This window comes from Alligator sinensis, unplaced genomic scaffold (genome assembly GCF_000455745.1).
Source record: "Alligator sinensis unplaced genomic scaffold, ASM45574v1 scaffold719_1, whole genome shotgun sequence".
NCBI lineage: Eukaryota > Metazoa > Chordata > Crocodylia > Alligatoridae > Alligator > Alligator sinensis.
This window is the reverse complement of record NW_005843473.1, coordinates 18,710-30,784: the sequence shown is the minus strand read 5'-3', so window position 1 is coordinate 30,784 and position 12,075 is coordinate 18,710. Positions and strand designations below refer to the sequence as shown.

At 55.2% G+C, this 12,075-nt stretch overlaps 2 pseudogenes; one reads left to right on the top strand and one right to left on the bottom strand.

Annotated features, from left to right (window-relative positions):
• Positions 1 to 5,754: 5,754 nt before the first annotated feature.
• On the top strand, positions 5,755 to 9,646 carry LOC106723282 (annotated as a pseudogene).
• On the bottom strand, positions 8,194 to 12,027 carry LOC112548743 (annotated as a pseudogene).
• Positions 12,028 to 12,075: the final 48 nt, after the last annotated feature.

The window sequence follows — 12,075 nt, the reverse complement described above, 5'->3', positions numbered from 1 at the left end:
GCCCTGCGGCGGGGCCTGAGGGAAGTCGAGAGCGGGGGCTGGAACTCGGTTGTGGCGGGGGGCGGGGTCTGTGTGCGCGGGTGGGGCCGTGTGCAGGGCCGTGGAGGGGGCGGGGCGTGTGCAGGGGATGGCTTAGGGCTTAGGTCCTGGGTCCTGTCACGTGGTAAATCTGCGCTGTCTCGGTTCCCACGGACGTGCACAGCCTGCCCCTCCTGGGCGCCCGTGGAGGGGAGAGCAAGGCCCCGGGCTGGGGGGAGGCCTCTCGTGGTGGAGAAACTGGCTGCTGAGCGGAGCCCGTGGCAGCCGTGCACCGTCCTGTCTCAGCCCTGGTGCAGCGGGAGGCGAAGGTGGAGGAGCAGGACCCTGGAGGAGTCAAGGTAGGAGCTGAGGGGGCAGGAAAAGCCCTTCTCGTCTCCAAGCTGGGACTGGCAAGGCGCCCCCGAGATGGCTGGTGCAACAGCAAGTGAAATAGTGGCCCGCAACACAGCAAGGCGCTGCGGGAGGCTTGTGGCCGCTTGCGGGAGCTCTGCCAGCGCTGGCGGGAGCCCAGCAACGCAGCGAGGGGCAGATGCTGGCGGTGCTGGAGCAGTTTCTGGCCATCCTGTGCCAGGAGATGCAGAGCTGAGAGCTGGGGGCGCAGCGTGGAGACCTGTTCTGGCGCAGCGACTCTGCCCGAAAGGTTTCAGCTGGGGCAGGCGGAGGATGAGAAGCTCCATGTTAAAGCATTCATCAGTGCTGTTGTCTCCACCTGTGTGTGTCTGGGGGGATATTTCCTCCCACCCCCATCTCTCCCAGCTCCCCAGTGACCTATTTATCTTGTCTGCAGGTCACAGTGAACGTGAAGGTCAAGGAGGTGTCCTCAGACGAGATGCAGCCCACTAGGGTATTATAGGAACCTGTTGATTCTTGGCTGGAGCAGCTGAAGGCCCATCTTACAGACATGCCTCTGGAGGAGACGGGACAGAGGGAAACTCCAGGGCCTCAGCACAAGTCACCTTGTGTCCCCAAAGAGGAGCCTCTGTCCAACCAGGAGGCAGGTAAGGTATAGGTGCAGGGTAGGGTGCCTGAGTAGCTATCCTGCATGCAGGGGGAGAGGCTCGGGTGTCTGCCCCTGCCTCTAAGGGCTGCAGTATTCATAACCAGGTGTCTGACATAGCAAGTGCCAGGTCACAGGGGTGGCCATGACATCCCTGCTGGCCACACAGCTCCCGTTTCCCTGGCTCTTTGGGTACCATCCCCTCCTTCCTTCCTGCCACTCCTTGATGCAAGTATTTAACTTGAAAAAAGGAAGGTTGTTCAGGGGTCCCAGAGCAACAGGTTGTGCTCTAGTGCACCAATTGCCTTAAGGGCCAAATTCATGGTCTCAGACCTCCCCTGTCGCCATGCTTGTGCCTCACAGATGTTGCTGTTCAGTCTCTCTAACTTGCTGGGGCCTTGGCCTTTCTGGCCTCTGCCCCTTTCCTCTCACTGGGCCTTCTAGCCCAGGCCCACTGTGCTAGACCTGGCTTCTGGGCTCCAGCCCTTATCTTGGCCCCTCCTGGGCACTGCTGGGATCTCTTCCACCTATGATAGACCTAGCCCAGTCCACTGGTATAAATTATAACCCAGGAATAAGCCCTCTGGTTATAACACAAACTCCATGCCTGGTCTGAACCCAAACACCAGCTTCTTGGTTGCATTGCAGAGCTTCCCTTTACTGTGAGTCATACCTCCACAAGTCAGCAGTATTCTACTTCCATTCCCCAGGGCAGCACAGGCAGCCAGGAGCTCCTCCTACCCTGGAGCTTGTTTCTCTGCCTCCAGGGCCAGACTGCCCTCCCTGGCTCAAGCTCTCTAACCTGCCCTGCTTTGGTTTATATGCTACCTAAGCCTTTCCCTCTGGTTGGGTGCTGCCTTGACTGGCTGCAGATATGGCCCTTTGCTTTAATGGCCAGCTCACTGCCTTGGCAGCAGTGTTTCTGTGCTGCCTTCCCTCTTGCAGCTAGCCCTGTTCAGCTGGGATTGTAGCTGTAGCTTCTCCATTAAAGTAACAGGAGCCCTAGACTCCAGTCTAGGAGAATAGCAGGGTGCTGGCAGCACCAGGGCTAACCTGTCAATTATCTTCCCCCACCCAGGAGGAGCAGGGACCCTGAGTAGATCTGATCAGCAGCCTCCTAAGGAAGGGCCTGTAAACCTGGAGATGCAGAGGACTTCCTCAGAGAGACTGGGGGATAGGGGTCCCCTGACACCTGAACCAGACCAAGTGCAGAAGAAGCAGCGAAGGCCTTCAAAGCACAAGAAGAGCATGGAGGTGAGCAGGGCACTAGCTCCAGCTACGGGTGGGAGTACAGCTGTGGCAGAGCCAGGAAGAGGCAGGGGTGCTGAAATTATCTGGGGAGTGGAGAGACCTGAAGAGTGATGAGCCTCTGGTGGCAGAGGCTGCAAACACCCCAAGCTGGTAATAGTTGGAGCTCCCTTCCAAGTGCAGGTAGCCAGGGGTGCTGACATGGCAAGGCCTGGTCAGAGTCCATGGGGCCAGAGCTGTCTACCTCTGAAAGTGCTGCTTGGGCTGCCTCCAAGGACTGAGCAAATAGAACACGAGGAGCTGAGCTAAGGCAGACGCACGAACTCCTATGTCCACAGCTGCATCCACATCACATCAGCTGAATAATAGACAATTTTGCATCCCTACCTGTCATGGCAAAGCTTGCACATAGTTATAGTATAGAGTAATTCCAGACAAAGCGGCAGGGGCTGGAGGCAGCTGGAACAGGAGATACTGATGGTGTGACACTTGTGACTGCAGCACCAGGAGGTCTTTGAGCACATGGCTTTGTATTTCATGCAGAAGGAGTGGGAGCTGCTGGAAGATGCAGACAAGGTGCTTTACCGGAACCAGATGCTGAAGAATTACCAAGCCCTTGTTAACCTGGGTAAAGCTCTGTTTCTTGCTTCTCCCTGGAGCTGTGAACTCTGAAGTTTGCCTTCTAGTTTTCAACAGTCTCCTCGTGAACTTTTGGCTGGTGGTTTAAACCTACTTCCTCCCCACTGCTTTCTGTAATCCGATCTCTCTTATGTTTCATATTGATATATCCTCCTTCATTTGATCCAGCCATCTTCACTTGAGTCTCTCCCATTCGTGTAATTCTTGGTGCTTCCATATTCAGTAGTTCCTTACCAAAATGATCTCCCTTTTCCTTCTCAGCCTGTTCATTATAATTTCCAGTTCGTTGTGTGTAAAAATTCACTAACAGCTATTCCTTGGGGAAGTATTCTGATTTCTTCCCTCTTTTGCCTCATGTCCTGACTGAGCATGTTTAACAATCCAAGCATGCTCAGTTCAGAGCTATCTAAATCCCCTTTCTCCTCTGGTTACAACCCAGCAGAAGTTAATGGAAGTCCTATCAGCTTCTGGTGCTATAACACATGGAAGTTGCATTTTCTCAACTTCTTCTCTAGTGACAGGTATTCATGATGGAACCTGGGTGCTTCTAATAAGGAGTCTCTGGAAGCCTCTGTCCACATTTCTTCCTCACATCTTCATTTCCACAGACCATAGACTCCGTCTTTGCTGTATTTACTCTGAGACCTGTGCTCTCATACTCACTCTGCCGTTCTCAGAAGTTTTCTTGTCGTCTTCCTAAAATCCATCTGCCTGTCAAATGCTATCACTGTGTTTAAAAAGAAGTGGGTGAGGTGCAGGGCCTAGTGAAAACCAGCCTTCATTTTCAGAGACTCTCTAATACAGGGGCTTGTTCTGGCTTGTGTGGAGGTTTAAGGTACTTGATTTTTATTAGGTCAGTTTGGTTTTCTGGTGCTTTCTTTTCCTTCCATTTCCCCCCATGGACTTCCTTGAGGAAGTGCTCAAATGCTTTTTCTAGTTCAGCAAAGACCAAATAGATCCATTCTATATTATGGGCTTTCACGGGCTGTAAAATGTCTACTTCCTTCTTTTCTCTATGTCCATGACTCCCATGAACTTTGTTTTAAACCCTGTGGTGTTTACCAACCTGTGTACTCGTCTTCCATTCTAGTATGATTGGATGGGATCGTTGCTTTAGTTGTGCTCTGTTGATGAATTTCTCTCTCTCTCTCCCCCAGAATAAAGCTTTAATTGTCAGCCCTCTCATGGATTCGGTTCACTGTCATGAGTCCTTACTTGAAATCTTCACTGAGAGTAAACTCATTTCCACTCCTTTTGCCGTGATAAGATGAATGTTATCCATCCATAAGCATGTCAAATGTCTCTTAATTTTCCTACCTTGAAAACAGAAAAAGCTTTGTTTCTGCTTCTAGTCCATCACAGATAAACTACATCTCCATCCCTGTCTCTGGTGACTGTTAGTTTCATACCCTTTTTATACCTCAGAGTAGTTGGTGCTTTGTGTCCTGTGACTATCCCTTCACTACGTGGGTGGCAAGGACCATAATCTATTAAAGGCTTCTCCCTGCTGTGCCTTTTCTTTCATCCTAACTGTCCACTTTCCCCTTTTCCTTCAAGGCCCTAATAGAATCCTTGAGTTCCTTGGATCCATTCCCCACATCCTGGTTGGTCATTCTGCATCCAGTATCATCACAAACACTCTAACTATTGCCCTTCACAAGATATCGAGGTCCCACACCTGACTTAATATGCCGCATCCAGCAAGGACGGGTAGAGCTCTGAGTCGGTGATGAGGAAGACTGTGGGGAAATCTCAAGGTTGGAGAACCTGCTGTCAGGTGAGTTGTGCCTGTCCCCTCCACCCAACTGCCCTCTCAGAAATGCTCCATGCTCAGGGACAGGGGGCCTGGAAACTGCAGGCCTACCCTGTGCTGCCATTCCCAGGTGTTGACCTCAAATAGCTTATGCTGCAATGTATCCAGGCAGCTGGTGTTCCCATTGCCCAAAATTCAAAGTTATGGAGAGAAGCAACTGTTCCTTTCTTCTACCCCTAATTAAAGCTGTTAGGGGACAACTCAGTTTGGTGTCTTGATTTTTAGGCACAGACTTGGTTTCCTTGGGGTACCATGATTTTTAAATTTCGGTTTTCACTCAGCCACGTATGAGTTGATTCCCCAGTCCAAGGTAGCCTTATCCCTATAAAACCGTCTCCCAGGGCATGTGTTTGGTAGTTCCCCATGGAAGTCAGCATGGTTGGCAGAAGTTCTATGCGGCCATTATTGTTGGACAAGAGAGAGGCTGGGGCTCTCCCTGGTTTCTCCTGGTGAGGTTGATCTGGAACCCAGAAAGCGTTTAATTATGGTCTTGGGCTTCATTCAATGGCTCTGTGGGGCATCATTTTCCCCCTAGACCCAGCCATGCTGTATGGTACATCAGTCCTTAAAGAGCTTTTTAATTCCTTTAAGCAAATGCCTCTGGTCTCATCTGCAGCCCATCAGAGCATGAAGCCGTTCAGGTACTATCCTAATGGACACATTCTGCATGGCGTTTTCTGTCAGCAGGGTCTGAGGTGATGGGGCTGACAGCTGGGACAGAAACCCTGAGAATATGGTTCTGAAATCCACTGACTAGGGAGCATTAGCATGGCATATGGACCTTCCTCTTCCTCCTATCCAGCACTTGGGGTTTGGGAAGGAAGACCTTGTTTTCTTAAGGAAATGCAAGTGCCAGGGTCCAGTCCTTCTCTGAAGCCCATCCCAGCAGAAGGAATCGCAGTGTTTGACCTTTGCCAGCAGGGCAGGCACTAATCCAGAGTTTCTCTTCTCCACACAGGAGGTGCTTGGCTGCTGAGGAGCAGCCTCCTGAGGAAGGGCCCTCACACCTGGAGCCACCATGCACTTCCCTAGGGAGTTTGGGTGAGATGGACTCCCTGAGACCTGAGAAGGAGCCATGGCACAAGAGTCATGGGAGGCCCCAAAAGCAGAAGAACATAGCAGTGAACCAGGTACCATCTCCAGTTGGATGTGAGAGTGTAGAAGGGACAGAACCCATAAAGAGCCCTGGGTGCAAGGAAAAATTTGTGGAGCTAAGAGACCTGCAGAGCCATAAGCCAAAGTTCCACTGGAGAGAGACACTGCATCCAAACCAAGCTAGTGGGGAGGGCTTCAGAGGGAAGCACAGGGGGAGAGCCCACCCTTGCCCTGAGTACAGGAAAAGTTTTAACTGCCCTGCACTCCTGGCTTTGCACAAGATAAAGCACGCTGGGGAAAAAGCCCCACATACGTGCCAAGTGTTGCAGGGGACAAGCTTCATTTGCCTCTAGACCCTGCCTGCTCGCAACAATCACCAGCGTGCCCCAAGGGATACAAGGTCCAGAGGTCACAAACTCCTCCAAGACCGTTTTAAGCTGGACATAAGAAAAAAACATCTTTACTATCCGAGCCCCCAAGGCGTGGAATAGACTCCCTCCAGAGGTGGTGCAAGCACCTACTCTGGACTCTTTAAGAAATGTTTGGACACTATCTTGCTGGGATCCTTTGACCCTAGCTGACTTCTTGCCCCTGGGGCAGGGGGCTGGACTCGATGATCTTCCGAGGTCCCTGCTAACCCTAATGCCTATGAAATCTATGAAACGATATCCATTCTAGAGAGTGCCCCCACCACTTCACCAAATGGGGGAAGAGCTTTGTGTGCCGGTCAGACCTGGTCAAGTGCCCACATGTGTACAAAGAGAAGCATCAGTATCTCTGTGTTGTGTAGTAAGTCCTTCACCCTGTTTTTCTTTCTGGCTCAGCACCAGCTCATTCACTTTGAGAGGAAGGCATACTGCTGCAGCAAGTGCAGGAAGCACTTCATTTGCTGGCAAGATCGTTTCCCAGCATCAGTGTGTGCAGAAGGGGGAGCAGCTACACCAGTGTGCCAAGTGTGGAAAAAGCTTCAGGCAGCCCTCCAGCCTGTCCAGACACAGGCGTGTGCACATCAGGGAGAAGCTACATCCATGCTCTGAGTGTGGTAAGAGCTTCACTCGGTCCTCAGTGTTGGCCAAACACAAGCTCATCCACACAGGGAAGAAGCCACATCAGTGCTCTGATTGTGGGAAGAGCTTTTCTGGCTCTTCCCACTTGACCCAGCACCAGCATATCCACACAGGAGAGAAGCCACATAAATGCCCTGTGTGTGGGGGAAAAGCTTCACTCAATCCTGCCACCTGACATGGCACCAGCTTATCCACATGGAGGAGAAGCCACGTGGGTGCTCTGTGTGTGGGAAGAGGTTCAGGCAGCCCTCCAGCTTGGCTAAGCACAGTTGCATCCACACAGGGGAGAAGCCACATCAGTGTCCTGAGTGTGGCAAGAGCTTCAGCTGCTCCTCCAGCCTGGCCCGGCATCATTATATCCATACAAGGAAGAATGCACATCGGTGCCTTAAATGTGGAAAAAGCTTCACTTGCCCTTCCCACCTGGCCCAGCACCGGCTTATACACACAGGGGAAAAACCACATTGGTGCCCTGACCGTGGGAAGTTCTTCAGCCTGCCCTCCCACCTGGCCCAGCACCAGCACATCCACACAGGAGAAAGGCCATATCAGTGCTGTGTGTGTAGAAACAGCTTCACCCATTCCTCGCACCAGCTCATACATATGGGGGACAAGCCACATCGGTGCTCCAAATGTGGCAAGAGCTTTAACCACTCCTGCAGCCTGTCCCAGCACCAGCTTATGCACACAGGGGAGAAGCCACATCAGTGCTCTGTATGTGGGAAGAGCCTCACCCTGGTCGCCCACCTGGCCCGGCACCGGCACATCCACACGCGGGAGCATACATTCTGCCAGCAGTGCAGGACGGGCTTGTCGATATCTACCTGCTCAGCACCCGCTAGTGGCTGCATTCAGGCAAGCAGCCTTATGCTGATGGGCTGCAGGAAGAATTCACCCAGCCTTTGGCCCTTGTAGGGCACTGCAGAACCCACAGGAGCCAGAAACTGGCCCCCAAAGCTCCCAAGGATAGAAGTGCTTTCACAATAGCATGCCCTTTCCAGAACAACTAGCTTTAAATGACACCCAGGGACTGTTTTTTTGCTGCCTCCCAGCTTCGTCTGGCACACGCTGTTGGGGCACTCTGCCTGGGTGCTGGCCTCTCTAGTGACGGGCAGGCTGGCCTGGGTCCCCATGTCCATCCTCTGGGAGGGGAATCTGCTCCTGATTGCACAAGAAGTAACTGGTTAGAGATGGATCATGGACAGAATAGGATGTAGTTTAATAAAGTCAAGTGCCAAGTGCTGCACCTAGGGAGAGAGAGTCACCGTCACATTTACAATCTGGGAGATGACTTTCTAAGCAGCACAGCAGAAGAACGGGATCTTGGAGTCATAGTCGACACCAAGATGAACTTGAGTCGTCAGTGTGACAAAGTGATAAGTAAAGCTAACCGCAGTCTATCATGAATTAGCAGGTGCATCACAAACAGGTCAAGGAAGGTGATACTTCCCCTCTATGCGGCATTTGTAAGGGTGCAGCTGGAAAACGACATCCAGTTTTGGATGCCGCACTTCAAGAGGGATGTGGATAACCTTGAGAGGGTCCAGAGGAGGGCCACTCATATAGTTCACGGCCTGCGGGTAAGATCCTACAGAGACGAAGGGACTTGGATGTCTTCAGCCTCTGCAAGAGAAGGCTGAGAGGTGACCTGTGGCCATCTACAAATTCATCAGGAGGTGGCGGGGGGCAGAATGAAATAGGAGATACTGTATTTACCAGGGTGCCTGTCGTGATAAGAGAAGTAATGGCCACAAACTGACAGAGAGCAGATTTACATTAGACATAAGGAAGAACTTTACGGTAAAGGTAGGAAGGTCTCCCACCCACCTCCTGGGGCTTCATACAGCCCGGGACCAATCCCCTCCTAAGACGTGGCGTCATGCTGCCTGAGCACAGGATCCAGGGGCAGACATGATGTGGGACTGACAGATGGGAAAGCTGCATTTTTTCAGGCGCTGGCACCCTGAGGGACGGGCATCATAGGTCATCCTGACCTGCCTGGACGTAGAAGAGGCCCTGATCATCACCCAGGTTCCACCGAGCTCTGATCCCAGGCTCACAAACTAACACTACAAAAGGCACCATACCTCTCCCCGTGTCCTGGTCGTTGGCCAACCTTTAGGTGTTTGCATCCGTCACGGGCAGGGGTTTGGTCTGGCATCCCATCTCAGATAGGCAGAGGGCCCTGGTCTGGGTGCTGGCGTGTTCATGCCCAGGGTCCTCTGCCTGGGTGCTGGCCTCTGCATGCAGGGGCAGGTTGGTCTGGGTCCACTTGTCCTCGTGGGACACTGTCTCCATTTCCTGGTGGGGGTTAATGGTCCTGGTTGCACAAAAAGGAACTGGTCAGAAATGGGTCCTGGACTGAATCCATCCCCACCAGCACCGGAGAAGGAAGGACTCCCCTACATGCAAACAGCACCACTTGCAACACCCCATAGCCTGGCCCAGAGCCCACAAGCTACCCAGGACAGCCTCGCACCTCACCCTCCCCTCCTTGTCCCCCACTTACCCCCTCCAGGGTGGCCAGCACTCCTCTGCCATCCCCTCCATATCCATGGGAGTCTGTTGTGAATGTAAAAGGAAAATGGCAGTGAAGAGAAGATCCAGGCTGTGGGCCCAGAGCTGGCACATGATGAAGTATGGGGGAAGACTGGGGAACAGCAATCCAGGGAGCAGGAGAAATCAGAGCAGCACAGACCTGTCACCCCACCGGTCCCACTGTGACATCCACACAGCTCACGTGGAGACCAGCCCTGCGCACACAAGCCCTTCACCCACGCAGCCAGGGTCCAGCCTTGCCCTGTGCACACACAGGCACATGCACACTCCCCCTCCCACTGAGGCAGGGGCATGCACAGCGACTCACCTCAGTGGGGCTGTTGTCCAGATCCTGGTCCTGCTCTCTCTGGGCCTTGAGGGCCAGCACCAGGAACAGGTTCTGGCTCCTCAGCGCCTCCACTTGGGCCTGCACAAGAACGCCCCCAGCCCATCAGAGCCTGCCCATGCCTGCGCCCAGCGTATCAGGCCCTGCACCCACCAGCGTTACCTCCCTGTGCACCCATCAGGTCCCTCCTCTACCCCTACGCCATGTCAGGACTTTGCTCCCAGCTTCAGCAGCCTCTGGGATGTCCCCCAGCCTGGCCAAGCTTGGCCTCAGCCTCTCCCCCCCCCGCCCCCCCACCCCGGCCAGCCTCTGCCCCACGCAAACTCACCCGGAGACGCTCCTCCCTTTGCCGTGCGCTGCAGAGACAAAAAACGCTTCTGGGCTCAGAGGGGCTGATGGTGATGTCCCAGAAAACACCCCTTCCCCATGGAGAGACATGCACAGAAGCAGGGATTGTCCCTGGGCTTGTGTCCCGATCCCTGTGCCTCACAATGGGAGCAGCCAGCTCCCTCCCCAGCCCCACACCTACCAGGACAGGATGACTTCTATGTCCTGCTCTGCCTGTGCCAGCCGGGCCCGAAGCGCCTTCAGCTCCAGCTGCAGCAAATGAGACAGCGCAGGTTAGGGAGGCGTCACGCCATGGTCTGTCTGTCTGTGCATGTAGCCACCTCTTGCCCCCATCCGTCCCTCTGGCCCTGCGTTTGCCCGCCAACCCCCAGGCCATCCCCAGCCTTGTCCCTCTGGTCCACCCCTCCATGCAGCCATCACCCAGCCCACTTGCTCCCCCTCACAGCCCCCAGCCCGGCTGGGTCCCATTCACATGCTGACGGCGCTGCCCACCACGGGTTTCTCCACCTGAGGAAGGAAAGAGCTGCTGGGGTGATGGACTCCCTTGGGTAGCAAGTTCCCCATCTCCCCAGGGTTCAGGGATGGTCGCAACCATAACACTGGGGCCAGGCAGGGCTCACAGACCTGGGCCCCGGGGTGCCAGTGCTTGGTTGTTACCATCTGTCTCATGTGAGCCCCCATCTCCCAGCTCAAGGTCCCAGGTCCCCTCCGACACTCTGGTTTGGGAAGGACTGTCCCTGTGATCGGGGGATGAGCCCACGACCCCCTCCCTTATTCTTGCAGGGCCCGTGGAGTTGGCAGAGAGTGACACTCTTCCCCAGGGTCTTGTGCACTGCGTGGGGGTGGCAAGGGCAAAGGCCCCCTGGTGAGAGACCCCTGACCCACATCAGCCCCTCAACCCCTGGGCAGGGGAGAGACTCACTGCAGCGGGAGGGTCTGGCCACATCTTGCCCCTGGCAGAGCTTTCCGGCACAGCTGGGATGGTCTCCCCCACTCCTCCACTTCCCCCCGGCACTGCTCCTGGTCCTGCGGGGAGACAAGGGGCCGCGCGTCAGCTGGACCCACTCTGCTGCCAGGGCGCAGGGCCACCAGCCCCTCTGGGACACAGCGCGTGGGGCACCTGCCAGGAGTCCTGCATGCCACAAGGGCAGGGCCTTCCTCCACAGGGGTCGGGTGGGAGTCCCTCCAGGGAGCAGGTCTGGGAGAGACCCCAGGGATGTGGCTGGTCACCTGAGATGCAAATGCCCCTGGCAGGGGGTGGGTCCCAGGGACAAGGGGATGAGGGTCAGTAAGGCTGGGGACGGGTGTCCTGGCCCAAACAGGCATCTGGAGGGTGGAAGAAAGCTGCGGGGTTGGATCAGCTCGGCCCCTGGGAATGGAGGCTGAGGGGGGGGAGGAGGGGGCCCCATGCAGAGACCTTGCCCCCTCCCCATGCAACCGCACAGGACCCCCCCAGCTCAGGCTGGACCCAAACTCACCGGGTGCAGGGTCCCACGTCTCCTGCCCTGCCCCAGGGGAAGTAGAAATGCAGTGCCTTTAATGCGGGGGAGTTGTTCTGCTGCCTGCCTGCCTGCGCCCAGGGTGGCATCTGGTGCTGAGGGGAGATGAGGGCTGAGCATCAGGCTGGGGGGACTGAGCACCAATGTGAGGATGGGGATCTCACAGCCCGTGCGGCCTGCCCTGCAAGGGAGCAGAGGGCAGCAGGGCCATTGCCAGGGGGAAGGCATGGGCAGGGGCATGGGCATGGGCCAGGGGCAGAGTGAGGAGCCCATGGGGGCCAGTCCTGCTCCCCCTCCCCAGACCTTGCTGGTGCAGAGCAGGGGGTGACAGCTGGGGGCACGGAGCCAGGTCTGTCCAGGTTGGACCTGGGACAGCTGGGGCTTGGCCTGCCAGGCTAAACCTGCCGGGAGGGGAGGGCACGTGCGCCCGGAGCCTCCCGTGCCGC